Genomic DNA, 14,911 nt, shown 5'->3' with positions numbered 1-14,911 from the left:
TTTCAAAATGCTTGTCTTACTGCATGCTAATTTTCTCTTTATTTGACAGTCTCCACAATAAGACAGTGATTTACTTGAAGACAGGCTTGTCTTTTTATTTCCATATCCTTAGTACTTAGCACTGTGACAGGGAAAAAAGGTAGCCACTCAATTCTTGTTGTTGGTTTTTTTTTTTTTTAAGATTTTATTTTTTATTTATTTGACAGAGAGAGAGAGAGATCACAAGTTGGCAGAGAGACAGGCAGAGAGAGAGGCGGAAGCAGGCTACCTGCTGAGCAGAGAGGCCGATGCAGGGCTCCATCCCAGGACTCTGAGCTGAAGACAGAGGCTTAACCCACTGAACCACTCAGGCTCCCCTCAGTTCTTGGTTTTAACTGAATTTGTCCTGGATATTCCACAGAAACAGTGGAATATCATAGGCTTTGCAGTGAGATGCTTTTGATTTCTAATCTCAATTCTGCCACTCATGAGCATTTTAAATTGGAGCAAGTTATTTAATTACTAAATCTTGGTTTATTACTCTATAAGTAGCATATATTTAGAACACTTTTAGGATATTTAAAATAAAAAAAGAAATAGTGTCCGGTACATAGAAGCTACTAAATAAATGAGAACTAACATATTCTTTTGGTATGAAAAGGCAAATGAGAAGCTTCTATAGGAGTTCTGCTAATTACCTACTCTGATATTCGGGGCCTCTTGACTTAAGAGTTAGGTAGAAAATGCTCTGCTAACTTCTGTCCATAAACAGAGTCACAACTTGGACACAGTATCCAAGATAGGGTTTCAAAATGGGACCTGCTCTATGACCTATTCTGTCACTATCAAATCACACCCAAAATATCGAAAACCAGCAGTCATCAAGTCTTGAAATAATGATAGCCCATCAATACGGAATTTCACCATGGCCAAATGTATTCCAGAGGACAAAGCTGTAATTCTGTTGGACCTCCTGGGAACATCATACACATCCATGAAACACATCCATGAAACACATCCCCAGAAGCTCAGAGATAGGACTGTGCCTCTCCCCTGCAACCTCCCGCACATAACTTCCAGGGAAATCATGTGAGCTATTAGGCGGACGGGCCAGAAAGCCATATTCCCAGGTTGACTCCCAAGAACTTCTACCCACCACCTTCTCCCCAGGTTACCTTATTCGTTCTGCATCTGTCCCACTTGGAGGCACTTGAGAAGCTTAAGAACTGCATATTTACCCTCTGAAATGTTTTTGAGTAGCATTTTAAATGCACTATTTCCCCACATCGTAAACACTTATGGCGCCCATTCAGCATGGAGCGTATAAATCACCTCCTCGCTCATTGGCTTTCATGTGTGCTGAATGCTGTTCTAAATTGACCTGATACCTATTAATCCTGAAGTGGACTTTTAAGATCTGAAGAACATTTAATCAATGGGGCATTAGATTGAATAAATCATAGCTGAGATGAATTCCTTAAATTGATACCATCTTTAATGAGCATTGCACTTGATTTAATAATCTATTTATTAAATACATAAAAAAATGGTAAATTGAACATTTGCCTCAGAGCAAGCAATTAGGGCTATTTTCATTTCATATTTATTTTTCTGAGTTGAGACAATATTTGTTAAGTCTTAAGCATATTGAATAAATCTTGGAATCACTTTTTTTTTTTCAGTAAGACTCTAAATATTAAATTTTAGCGTTGGTTATACTCAGCTCCTTGTTAAATTATAGAAAGTGCTAACAAGCATGAAGGAAGATTTACTAATTCTACAATAACTAGTATTGAATCTCTGGTGAGTTTACTAAATCTGCATAATATTTAATAAATCTGGGTTAAGATTGGTTAAATCTTTTTAACCTCCATAAATCCAATGAAGAATGTGTTAAAGAGGCCCTATCGTATTGAAGCAAACTTTAAAAGAATATCATATTTTTCCCCCAAATCTCATTAAACTGACATATGTGGTTTTTGGATGTCCTTTATTTCCTTTTGAATTATTGCTGGTTATTACTTATATATTTATCTGTAAAAAGTAGCTTTCTTGTTCCTAAATCCCTTCTCCTCTGGGCTGATTCAATTCCTGAAAGCCTTGCACAAGCCTTGGGAAATTGCACTGTGTTCTTCCAGTTGGTCCTTAGACAAACCTAAATGTTCCCAAACTGTGCTTCTTCCTCTTGTTTCCAAATCTTTGATGGAAATGAACAATTCATCCCCTTCGGATGTATAAATCTCTTATTCCAGTACATCAAGATAAAGGTCATTGACTACATTAATAATGATTCCTTACTCGTGTTACTAATAACATCTTACATTTTTAACCCTGAAACTATTTTAAAAATCTAATTTACTCTTCTCTATGGATGCCAGACCAGATACTCATCTCGTGTAACTCAATGGGATCATTTATCTCTACTCATTTCTGGGAGAGGAAGTCAGCCTGTGATGGCAGTTTATTTTCCATATTTCATTTTGCCTGAGTAATGAAACCAGGCTAGCCAAATCTAATCAATCAATGAATATTTATTAAGCTCCTACTAAGTGTTCACATTTGTTCTTGTGTGAAGGAGTCTGTTTTCCGAGCACTACAATCTGATTAGGAAAACTCATTCAATTCAACAAATATTTCTAGAGTGCCTATTGAGCATGGCATAATATCAGGAAAGTGATATAAAGATAAAAAAAAATATGATGACTTCCCTCTGAAACGTTGCTATCTACTTATGTGGGGTAGAGAGATCAAAAGAGACATGTTAGTAAAATGGTGAGTATTTTCATGAAAATGTAAGGAGCTTGTAAGGAACCCAGGAAAATATGCTGTAGTCAGATTTTATTTTATTTATTTATCTTCCAGTTTTATTGAGGTATTATCAACAAGTCAAATTGTGATATATTTATTTTTTAAAAGATTTTTATTTATTCAGGAGAGAGAGAGAGAACCAGTGAGAGAGACCATGAACAGGAAGCGGGGAGCAGAGTGAGAACAAGGTTCCTTGCTCAGCAAGGAACTCAATCCCAAGACCCCAAGATCATGACCTGAGCCAAAGGCATGTTCTTAACCAACTGAGTCACCCAGGTTAAGCCAGCCCCAAATTGGGATAGATGATTTGATATAAACACATATTGTAAAAGGATTCACCCATGGAATTAATACATCTGTCACCTCACTTTATTATTATTATTATTGTTATTATTATTTTTTTTTACTGCTGAGAACATTTAAATTCTGTTCCCTTAGCAATTTTACTAAAATCCTAAATAATATTTTTTATTACACTGAAATTATAATTTTAACTATACAATAGTTTTATCAGCTATATTCTTCATGTTATATAGTAGAGCTTCAGAGTTTACTCATCTCATAACTGACTGTACTCTTACTCAACTTGCCTATTTTTCCCAACTTTCCAGTCCTTGGCAACCACTTCTTTACTCTGTTTCTGAGTTTGACCCCCTTCCCCCCAAAGAATAAGTGATTCCCTCTGGTATTTGCCTTTTCCTGTTTGGCATATTTCACTTAGCCTAATGTCCTCCTGATTCATCCACGTTTTCCCAAATACAAAATGACCTTTTTTTTAAGGCTGAATAATATTCCATTGTATACATATACCACCATTCTTTTTATCCATTCATCCATGGCTGGGCACTGAATTTATTTCCATATGTTGGCTATTAGAAACAATGCTGATATGAACATGGTGGTGCTACATATATGTCTTTGAGATGATTTCATTTCCTTTGATTTTATACCCAAAAGTGGGATTGCTGGATCATATGGTACTTCTGTTTTTAATTTCTTGAGGAGCATCCATGTGGCTTTCTATAGGGGCTGTCCCAGTTTACATTCCCATCAATAGTGTGCAAGGGCTCAGTGTTTCAAAGGGAAGGTTTCTCCACATCCTCATCAGCATTTGCTCTCTCTTGTCTTTTTGATAACAGATCTCCTACCAGATGCAACATAACATCTCACTGTGGTTTGTTTTCCCCAATTATTAGAAGTGCTGCATACCTTTACAAGCATTTGTTTGGTCATTAGTATGTCTTCTTTGGAAAAATTGTTGTTTAGCTCCTTTGTCAATTTTTAATTGGGTTATTTCTTTAATTTTATTGTTATTAAGTTGCATGAATTCCTTGTATATCTTGGATGTTAGCCTTTTATTGGATACATGGTTTGCAAATATTTTCTCCCATTCCATAAGTCAACCTTTTCATTTTGTTGGTGGTTTCCTTTGCCATATGGAAGCATTTTAGTCCCACTTATTTACTTTTGCTTTGTTACAAAGCTTTTGCTTTTGGTGTCATATTAAAAAAAAAATCATTGTCAAAACTAATGTCAAGTAGCCTAGCTCCTCTATTTTCTTCTAGGACTTCTATGTTTTCAGGTCTTATGTTCAAATCCTTTTTTTTTTTTTAATTTAAACTTTATTTTTTCAGTGCAAATCTTTAGTTCGTTTTGAGTTGAATTATGTGAATGATACATTCTTTTGCATGTGGTTGTCCAGTTTTCCCTTTATTATTTATTGAGGAGACTACCCTTCCCTCATGTATATTCTTGGCTTATTTGCCCTAAACTAATTGACCATACATGTGTGGATTTATTTCTGGGCTCTCTTTTGTTCCATTGATTTATGTGTCTGTTTTTATGCCAACATCATATTGTTTTGATCACTGTAGATTGTGTAATACAGTTTGAAATCCAAAAGTGTAAGTCCTCTGGCTTTTTCTCTTTTATTATGGCTTTGGCTGTTTGGGATCTTTTGTGATTTCATACAAATTTTAGGGTTATTTTTTCTAGTTGGGTGAGAAATGACATTGGAATTTTGATGGAGATTGCATTGAATCTATAGATCACTTTGGGTAATATGGATAATTTAACAGTATTATTAATTCTTCCAATCCATGAACATGGAGTACCTTCCCATTATCTGTGTCCTCTTCACTTTCAGCAATTTATGATAGTCCTCTTTGTACAAACATTTCATCTTCTTTGTTAAATTTATTTCCAAATTTTGTATTCCTTTGATATGACTATAAATGAGATTTTTGTCTTCATTTATCTTTCCAGTAGCTTATTATTAGTGTACAGAATTGCAACTAATTATTGTATATTGAATTGGTATCTTGAATTAATTATTAGTTCTAACAGTTTTTTGGCAGTGATTTTAAAGTTTTCCATGTGATGTATTATATTGTCTACAAGTAGAGACACCTTTACTTCTTCCTTTCTGACTTGGATACCTTTTATTTGCCCCACTCCCAATTGCTATTCTAGTACTATACTGAATAAAAGTGGTTAGAGTGGCATACTTGTCCTGTTCTTGATCTTACAAGAAAAGAATTCAGCTTGTCACTGATAAGTATGCTGTTACCTGTGGACTTGTCACATATAGCCTCTTTTATGTTGAGGTATATTCTGTCTATACCCAGTTTGCTACAAGTTTTTAATCATGAACAGATGTTTGATTTTTCCAAATCCTTTTTCTGTGTGAATTAAGATGATCATATGATTTTTGTCCTTCATTTTATTAATGTAGTGTATTACATTTATTGATTTGTCCATGTCATACCATCCTTGCATTCCTGGAACCCACTTGATCATGATGTATGATTCTTTTAATGTATTGCTGAATTCAGTTTGCTAGTATTTGGTGAGGATTTTTCATCTGGGTTCATCAGGGATATAAGCCTGTAATTTTATTTTCTTGAAGTGTCTGGCTTTGGGAGCGGGGTAATGCTGTCTGAGGAGATCAGACATTATATGTCATTAAACACCGTGATGAAGAGACGAGAAACCCAAGTGTGCATACAGAGATATTGATGACAGCAATTTGGAAGAAAAGGGGCAAGAATAAAAGACGATTCTAGCATGATTGAGTGTGAGTGAGGCTGAAGAAGATGGTGTTATTAACAGATGTGAATAGCACTAAAGGAGGAGATTGCTTGAAAGGGAAAAAAGAGCTCCTACCAAACTAAAGGGGGATACCAGCTAGAAATCTACATGCAAACCCAACAGCAGTTGAAATTCAGGCATAGAGTGATGTGAAATAAGGGAGCCAGGAAGAGACATATTTGGAAGTCATCTGCTCAGATAGCATGGCCAAATCTATGAGGTTGCAAAAAGAGTAAGCAAAGAAAGACAAGAGTGGGCAAGATGTGTGTCTGGAATTTTAAAGTGACCACCTGCCCAGAGTAAAAGGATCATACTTATAAGTAATACAAAATAATGTTGGATTGTAATAAGGTTGGTAATTAAGAATTTGAAATTCAAATATATACATTTACACTAAAAAAATGCATTAGATTTTTTTGAATTTGTACATTTTATTTTTATACAAAGTATACATGGATATATTTATCTAGTAAAATTTTCAAACAAAATAGAATTATGTACCATAAAAAGGAAAAGGCTTTCTTTGCCTTTCTTTCCTTGCAGCGCAACCCAATGATAACAGTTAGAAATGTATCCTTCCATAAAAATGCCTTAGGATATTTATAACTTTTTATTTTGAAATAAATAAGACAATAACTTGCTAAAATAAGACAGTGAGTTCCTACATACCCCTTACCTAGCTTCTCTCAGTAATACCATCTTGCATAGCCTCAGCTCAATACCAAAACCAAGAGACTGATAATGACATAGCAAACTATTAATTAAATCACAGAAATTTTTCAGATTTTAGCAGCTTTTACATAAGCTTTTGAAAATAATGCATATGTGTATATATGTGTGTGTACATGAAATGTATAGATTTTTAAATGCCTACAATAAACAAAATTAGGTGGAAAAACACTTTCACAACCAATAGTTGTGAGCACTTGAGGATAGATTTCTGGGCTTGCTCCTGAACACATAGACATTTACTATGTTCCTGGCAGAAGTGGACTCTCAGAGTGAACAGGTTGCATATGGAAGATCTATCTGATAACCAGCACACAGTGTGGACTGCAACCAAGAGACAGTCTTGTCAGATTATGGCAGGAGGTCCATCCAGGAGGACTATGGAATTGGTTGAAAGGATAAATGATGGCATCAGGATGAGGCAGCTAAAAAGGAGAGGGACCAAGTGACCCAACTGAGAATAGTTCCAAAGAGCAATGAGACTGGGGAGTCAGGAGGATGACATTGGTAATGACTGGAAGAAGAAGTAACTAAAGGTGTAGAAGAAAAAGAGAGACCAGCTGGTTGATAGAATAGGAGCAATTTTTGTGTGCCCCAGCCCTGAGAATGCTCAATGGGGTGTTCAAACTGTGAGAACAGAAGCCATGAAATCAAATCATTCTGCTGTGATCTGAAAGTTGGCGCACAGTCTGCTATCAGGTAGAAAAGTCTCTAACTTGAGGATCTGGGATTTAACTAACATGTGTGAAGTGCTAGGTATAGTACCTAATTCACAGAGAGTAGCCACAGATTTTAACCATTATCATTATCATCCTTATCATCAGAAGAGAACCTGAACCTCACATATCCTGTGAGTCTAGCTGGAGATTCAAATACTTCTCAGCATGTGTTACATATTTTTTCCTTTAGCTTTTTATACTGATAAAAAATAAATTAATATGGGAAATATTCAGGTTATAGTATGTATCTAGAAACTAGGTGGAAGCAGCTGGTGGGAGCCACCCAAGGAGTGGAAGAACGGTGCCATTGACCATGAAAAGCAGTTCAGAATGTTTAATTTTGGTGGGTAAATGCTGTGCTCTGTTTTAAGTCTGTGGTGACAGTAAGATATTCCTGCTGAATGTGTCCAGTAGGCAACTGAAGGCAGGAAACAGAAGCTTGGTGATTAATGAGGATTTGCTTTGATTGAAGATGGGGCTGAAAATGTAAATGTAGGCATCATTAGCATAGATGTGATATTTAAAGCTATGAGAATAGATGGGCTCTCCCAGGGTGAGCATTAAAGAGGAACAAAAAGGCGGAAAGAAGACTGGTTTTTTGGAAGACCCACTGTGGAGGTCAAGGGTGGAGGGGCAGAGAGCGGTGATGGAAAGAAGGAAGAGATACAGGGATGAAGGTCAGGGAAAGTCAGTAAAAGACATAGCCAAGGTCAAGCAAGAGCATGAGCTATGTCCTTGCAGCTGAGCAATGAAAGAGTGTAGACATGACAAGGGTGTGATTGATCAAGTAATAAATAAAAGGCATTGAGAATTTTAAGGAATTGTCATGAAAGACTCACTCGTGTGTATAAAAAATGTTATTCCATTTGGTTTTGTTTATATTTTATACACACTTCAATGGAAATACAGTGTTATACAGGGAAAAGGAAGTCCGATTCAAACCCAGGGCTGTCACTTATTGGTTATGAAATCCTTGGGAAAGTAGCTTAACCTCCCTGGGCCTGTTTTATCATCAGTAGGACAAGAATAATCATACTTGCTTCATACAGTTAGTTTGAGAATTAAAATAATTCACATAAAATACTAGGTTATTCCTGACACATAAAACACTAGATTATTCCTGACATATATATAAACTGACATATATATATATATATATATATGTATGTGTGTGTGTGTGTGTATATATATACATATATATGGTTATAAATTTATGTACATACATAGCAACAAAATACAAATCATCATTTTAACAAAGGGTGCTTGAAATAAGTAAGCTTTTGAAGTACTTAGGGGAGTGGGGTATTATCAGGAAGGAGTCTTTGAGGGTTAATAATATACTTACCTCGTAAATCTGCTGTGACAATTAAATAAGATAATGTATACAGAGTATGAAGCTAGAATACTTAGTACTTTGTGGTTAGTCAGCAAATGACCATTTCTTTCTTCTTAATTACATAAATGTATCTGTTCATTAAATGTAAAGTATAGAAGGAAAGATGGAGAGAAAATGGCCTCTTGAATACAAAATACTCCTAAAATATCTCTTAATAAGTTATAGCTTCCTGTTTATAGCAGTCTTTGTCCTTGATTGATAAAGAATCACATTTTGCTTTCTGTTTCAGCTGCCTACTGCCGCATAACAAATGGCCCTAAAATTTAGTGACTGAAAATGACGACAGCATTATTTTGCTCACCAATCTGAATTGATTCAGGACTAGCAGGGACAGCTTAACTTTACCTGGTAGGAGTCCAGGGGTGGGGGGCAGCCTGAAGGGGGCTGGAATATTGTGAAGGTTCATTCCTTTACACGAGCAGCAACTGCTGCTGGCTGTAGGCTGGGACCCCATGTGGGCTTTCCATGTAGTCTCTTCTTCATGGCTTCATGGCTCGGTCCCAAGGGTGAGTGTCCCAGGAGAACCAGACAGAAGCTGTATCATCTTTCCATCTCAGCTTCAGAAGTCATATAGTGTCACCTTGAATAAAGCAGAAATGTTGTGTTTAATATTCAAATAGGGCTTTGAGTATACTGCTCACCTCATTTGCTGCTGGATTGTTGTTGTTAAGCCCTTCCTCTATGGAAACTCAGAAATTGCCGTCAGCTGAGGCATTCATGATAGACTTCAGTCTGTGCCACTTTATGTGCATGTGTAGATAGATGGATGGATGCATGCATGTATGAAATCATCTGTACATATATGTATACATACATGTATACACACATAATTTTGCCAAAATAATTTATGAGGAAGAATGTGTCACCTAATCCTTGGGCTTCAAATCTCACTACACCTCCAAACCAGTCATAGTGTCCAGGCTAGCAAGCCCCTTGCCATGATCTGTCCTGGTTCCTTGACTTTCCATCTGCTGTCCCTGGATTACTCTTAAATTTTGTTCAGTTATGGTTTTCTGCCAAGCCTGCATTGCCTTCTTCCATTGTATCTCTACCAGTCCTCCAGGGCAGATCTGCTCTATTGATCAGATAGTGTCTTCCACCCCCCATCTTGAAGACGTTTGTAGTATAAGACTATATAAAGAAGTTCTATTGATAACAGACTATATGAAAATATGGAGTCAGCAGGTTGGGCATGGAGGCTGAATATATATCACACTCCTCATGGGAGGACATTTGACATGCAGGGAGAAGGCATTCTTAGCAACCAGAAGACCTGATTTAACCCACAGCACTGTTACTTACTGCCTCTGTGTCCTAAGCAAATTGCTTAATCCTTTTGAGTCCCTTTCTTGGCCTATGCTGTTTTATCTCACCCAGCTTGATCCTGCAAAGTCCTCCCTCTGTAGCTGGCAGCATGCTTCTAGCCCGTCATGCCTGCCCTCTTCAGCCACCAAGAAAGGGAAGGGGCTAGGTTGTGAACTTGAACATATTCACAATGCTAATGATGTTTATAGACATAGGCAGATATACAAGGAGATCAGCTAGGATGAGCTGTGACTCATTATTTTAATATTTTCTGATTGTTGAATTAACCTGCTGGCTTACTCAAATCCGAGTTTATATCTTTAGGAAAAAAAAAAAATGGAGCCAAGTTTTTGTTGCTGTCGCTTGCACTCAGTTGAAGCTGAATCGTCGGGGTATCGTGTATTGCCATAGACATAGTGAAATCTCAGGTGAGAATGGCTCAAGAACATAAAATCCAGTGAGGATTCTGTTATTTCAAGTTCTTAAGAGTGCAATGTTTCAGAATTCTGCCAGCATTCTTGCCTATCTCAGACAGAAGGAGATGGGGTTTTCAGGAGAGACCTGTTGGATCCCCTGTCTTAAACCTTCCTTCAAACTTATTATGGAAACTATGTTGGAGAGACAAGGACTCTTCATACATTTGGGCAAGTTCTTCCCTACCTAGAGCTCCTGTAAAAGGAGGTAGGGAAGCAACCCAGCTTTCAATCCACTCGTGGTGTAGCTTGGTCCATGGCTGTGTCTCCTAGAGAAAATAAGACCTTAAAAGTACTGTGCATGAAGGGCTCCTGGGTAGCTCAGTCAGTTAAGCATGTGACTCTAGATTTAACTTAGGTCATGAGTCAGGGCTGTGAGACACAGGCTCACGTGGGCTCCCTGCTGGGCATGGACCCTGCTTGAGATGCTCTCTCTCCCTCTTCATCTACCCCTCTCCTCCCCACACTTGTGTGTGCACCCACATACCGATGTGGTCTCTCCCTCTAAGAAACAAAACAAAACAAAGCAAAATGCTGTGCATGGGCTAATGGAAAAACTGAGCAAATGACAGCAGCACAAAAGGAACTGCAGTATTTATGTTCACATGTGAGATTTGACATTGAAACCTGCAGTCCATTTGCAAATGACTCTAAAGGTTGCATAGAATTTGTCCTATGGCTATGAGCCTGTGGCTCTCACAATTTGACTACAAAATGTCTTAGTTCTATACCTTGTTTTTAAGGGCTATAAATTTTTAAAAAGATTTTATTTAGTTATCTGAGAGAGAGAGAGACAGAGAGAGTGGACAAGCGAGAGCACGCATGGTGGGGAGCAGAGAGAGAGAGGGGGAGAGTGAATCTCAAGCAGACTCCATGCTGATCACGGAGCTGATGTGGGGCTTGATCATGACCTGAGCCAAAACCAAAAGTCAGTCACTTGACAGACCACGCCATCCAGGTGCCCTAAAAGCAGTTCGTTTTTATATACTCAGCTTGACAAGGCCCCCAAAAAATCTCAAAGCAGGGACATTAGTGTTCAATAAACATTCCTTCTGCTCTGTCCTCTTTCCCGGCCTCTTTGCAGTTAGATAGGACCCCAGGGCAAATCTTGGCCAGTGACAAGTAAGAGGAAATAGTATGTATGTTTTTGGAGAAAGCAAAAAGGAATAATCAAAAGACTAGTCTCAAAACACTATTTGAACCAGAATTGGGTGATCAACTAACTACCCTGTTGTGTCTGAGACTGAGTGGTTTGCTGGGATCTGGAGCCTTCAGAGTTAAAATAGAAAGTCCCAGGAAAGTTGGAACAAATTAATTACCCTAAAGATAGCACTGCTACAAGATGGTAGGGTCCCATGATGGCTGTGGAGAGTCTATGTGGAATAGTGTCTCTATGACTCACATGGGTCATGGTGCATTTGGGAGAAATGGGTTTTGGTTGTGATAAGCCACTGAGTCTTTGAGGTTACTTTGTACATAACGTAGCATACCTTGTTTATCCTGAGCACTAAACACAACACTCCCAATGAAGGAACTGATCTCCTACCTTCTGGAACATTCCTGAGGCATTCTGCTATGTATATTCACTCTCTAAATATCTCATCAGCATTAAACCTGGACACCCTCAGAAAAACTTGGATTTTTCTTCTTCTGTAGATTTTAGATACCAGGTCATGTGGTTTTTTTGTCTGTTAGGTCTCTCAAGCCTGCCTGCTTCTCTTCAACTTCACCTCTGCCTTCAGGGCCCTGGTCCACATGAATCCTCACTCCTCCCCTCCAATAGCCTCCTATTGTCCCTTCGTACTCCAATTAATTCTACACCAGATTTCCAGATTAATGTTCTCAATCCTGTCACTTTTGTGCTTCTCCCATTGTCAACTAGTCAAAAATACATTAAGCCTAATTATGCCTTTAATTATAAGCCCAGCCTTTTCCCCCACCACTGCCCTTTATCTGTATTCATAGTGTTCAGCCAAATATAACTGTTAGCTCTTTCCTAAACATCCGTATGATAGATTGATTGCAAAACTGACCCCAGTTCTATCTCTGAGTCTACATCACTTACAACCTGACTTTGCAGCTCTTCCCTTAAATCTGGGCTGCCATGTGACTCACTTGGCTCAATAGAATATAATGGATGTGATGATATGACAGTTCTGAGCCTTCATGGGGCCTTGCATGCTTCTGTTCTCCTTTTTGCTCCTCTTTCTTTGTCACAAGATTTTGTCTGGGCTAGGCTGTTGGAGGATGAGACACATGGAGCAGTTCCAGTTAAGGCCTACATCTGCAACAAAGTCTATCCAAGTTTGGTCAAGACACCACTGACCTGCAGTTGACCAAAAATGCATGCATGAGCCTATCGAGCCAGCCCAGATCTAGAGAATTGCCTGAAGAGTCCATGGTCTAGCGAAAAACACTAAACTATTGTTTTAAGTCATTAGTTTTTGAGATGTTTTGTTAGATTTTGAGGTGTTTTGTTAGATAGCAATAGCTAAATTATAGTGTGCCAAGTCTTTTTGTTTGTTTGTTTTATTCTCTGTGTTTATGTTCCTACTATCCTGCCTAGGCTTGTTGTAGGTTTTGCAAAGGATGGCAGCCTGACTCCCTTTCTTTACCCTGGAGACAGAGTCGTTCTTCTTAAGGCTGTTTGATTTTCCCACCTTTACTTTCATCTATATTATGGTGAGAAAGTTGGTATTCGGTGACCTCACCCTGTGTGTTTCTGTTCAATGATGCTCAGCTGGAAATATAAACAAGAGCTCTTTAAGCATCATACTGGCAAGAACAGTGAGAAAGAGTATTCATTCACTTAGAATTTTTTTTTTAAATCATAGCTTGAAAGGTGAGAAATAGTCAGACCATATGTCACATATGTGGATGTGTTACAGTGATTGTGTACTTCTTTTGTTGAACAAACATGCATTATAAATGGAATAAACAGAGATGCTGGCAGGGAAGTCTATAGTGGCTTTTGTGGATTGAATGAATTCTCTTTTCTAAAGGTCTTCCCAGCTCATATCTCAACAAATATAACTTGTAAAGATTTGCTTTGGAATAATGCAGAGGAACCTAAATAAATAAATCAAGTAGCATCATGTTCCAGAAGAATTGTTTGCAGAAAGCAGAGGAGTTATTTTGAGTATGATTCCAATAACAGAGAGCCTGGAGAGGCCTAGTAAGATCCTGAACTCACCTACAACCATAGTCTCAAGAAATTTTGCAACTACATATGGAATAATGTTACCTGAAAAAGTCCTGAAAGTTGGGTAAACAGAATCTCCACAACAAAGGATAAAAGGTCAACACTGAAACAGGTAGAAAAGGCAGAGACAGTCTCACCAAAAAGGGGGGGGAAAAGTCTCACCAAAAAGGGGAAAAAAAAAATCTAAAACTCAAAACGACCCAGTGGCAGTGATCCATGATTGGGAGGGATCTCAAAACATGACACTTTTCCTTGAGAAATGAGGGCCTGTGGTCTACATCAGGCATACCAACCCCTAGATACTGAGCAGAAGAGATGAGCCCACTAAATGCCTGGCATTGAAAACCACTGGGGATTACATCTAGGAAAACTACAGAACTATAAGGAATGGACAAACCACTTGTAAAGTGAGAGATTTACTCATGCTGGGACACAACTCAAATGTACTGGTTTGAAAAGCACCTAGATCATACATGAGGAAGACCCACGGCTAATCCTGAAGTGTCTTCTGAAGAGGCAGGAACTCATTGGGACTTTCTGCAGAAATAGAAACAGTGGCAGGTGTCATTTTTGCAATCTCATCCTAACTTGGTGCCAGTGCCAATGGGCACCATTTTGAAACTCTTCCTCTAGCTTGTTGACATTGAAGGACGTGCTGAGGGCCCTGCCCACCCTTATACCACAGCTTCATGCATTGCTTAACTGGGTAAGAACCCTGCCAAACCCTGCTCCATTGCTACAATGCCACTCAGCAGGAGGGCACATGGAGCTCACACAGGGATGCCCCTTGAGCACCTGGCATAGAGTCCAGGGGAAATAGCATTTCTGAGCTCCATAGGCCACTCCTCCCAAAAGCTGGAAGAGGTGACTGACTTGTCTAATATATAGAAACAAACACAGAGAGTCAAAAAAAAAAATGAAAGACAAGACAAAACCCCTGAAGAAATCCTTAATTAAATAGAAATCAGCAATCTACCTGATAAAAAGTTCAAAGTAATGGTCACAAAATGCTCACGAAACTCAGAAGAATGACTGAACACACTAAAAGCCTCAACAGAGAGATAGAAAATATTTTAAAAGTATCAAACAGAAGCTATAGAACTGAATAATAGAATAATAATAGAATAATTGAATTAAAAATACACTAGAGGAATTCAACAGCCAACTGGATGAAGCAGAAAAACAGTTCAGAGAGCTGGGGGACAAAATA

Source organism: Lontra canadensis, unplaced genomic scaffold, assembly GCF_010015895.1.
Source record: "Lontra canadensis isolate GAN:19392208 unplaced genomic scaffold, GSC_riverotter_1.0 scaffold94, whole genome shotgun sequence".
NCBI classification, from domain to species: domain Eukaryota; kingdom Metazoa; phylum Chordata; class Mammalia; order Carnivora; family Mustelidae; genus Lontra; species Lontra canadensis.
This window is presented reverse-complemented; position numbering follows the sequence as displayed.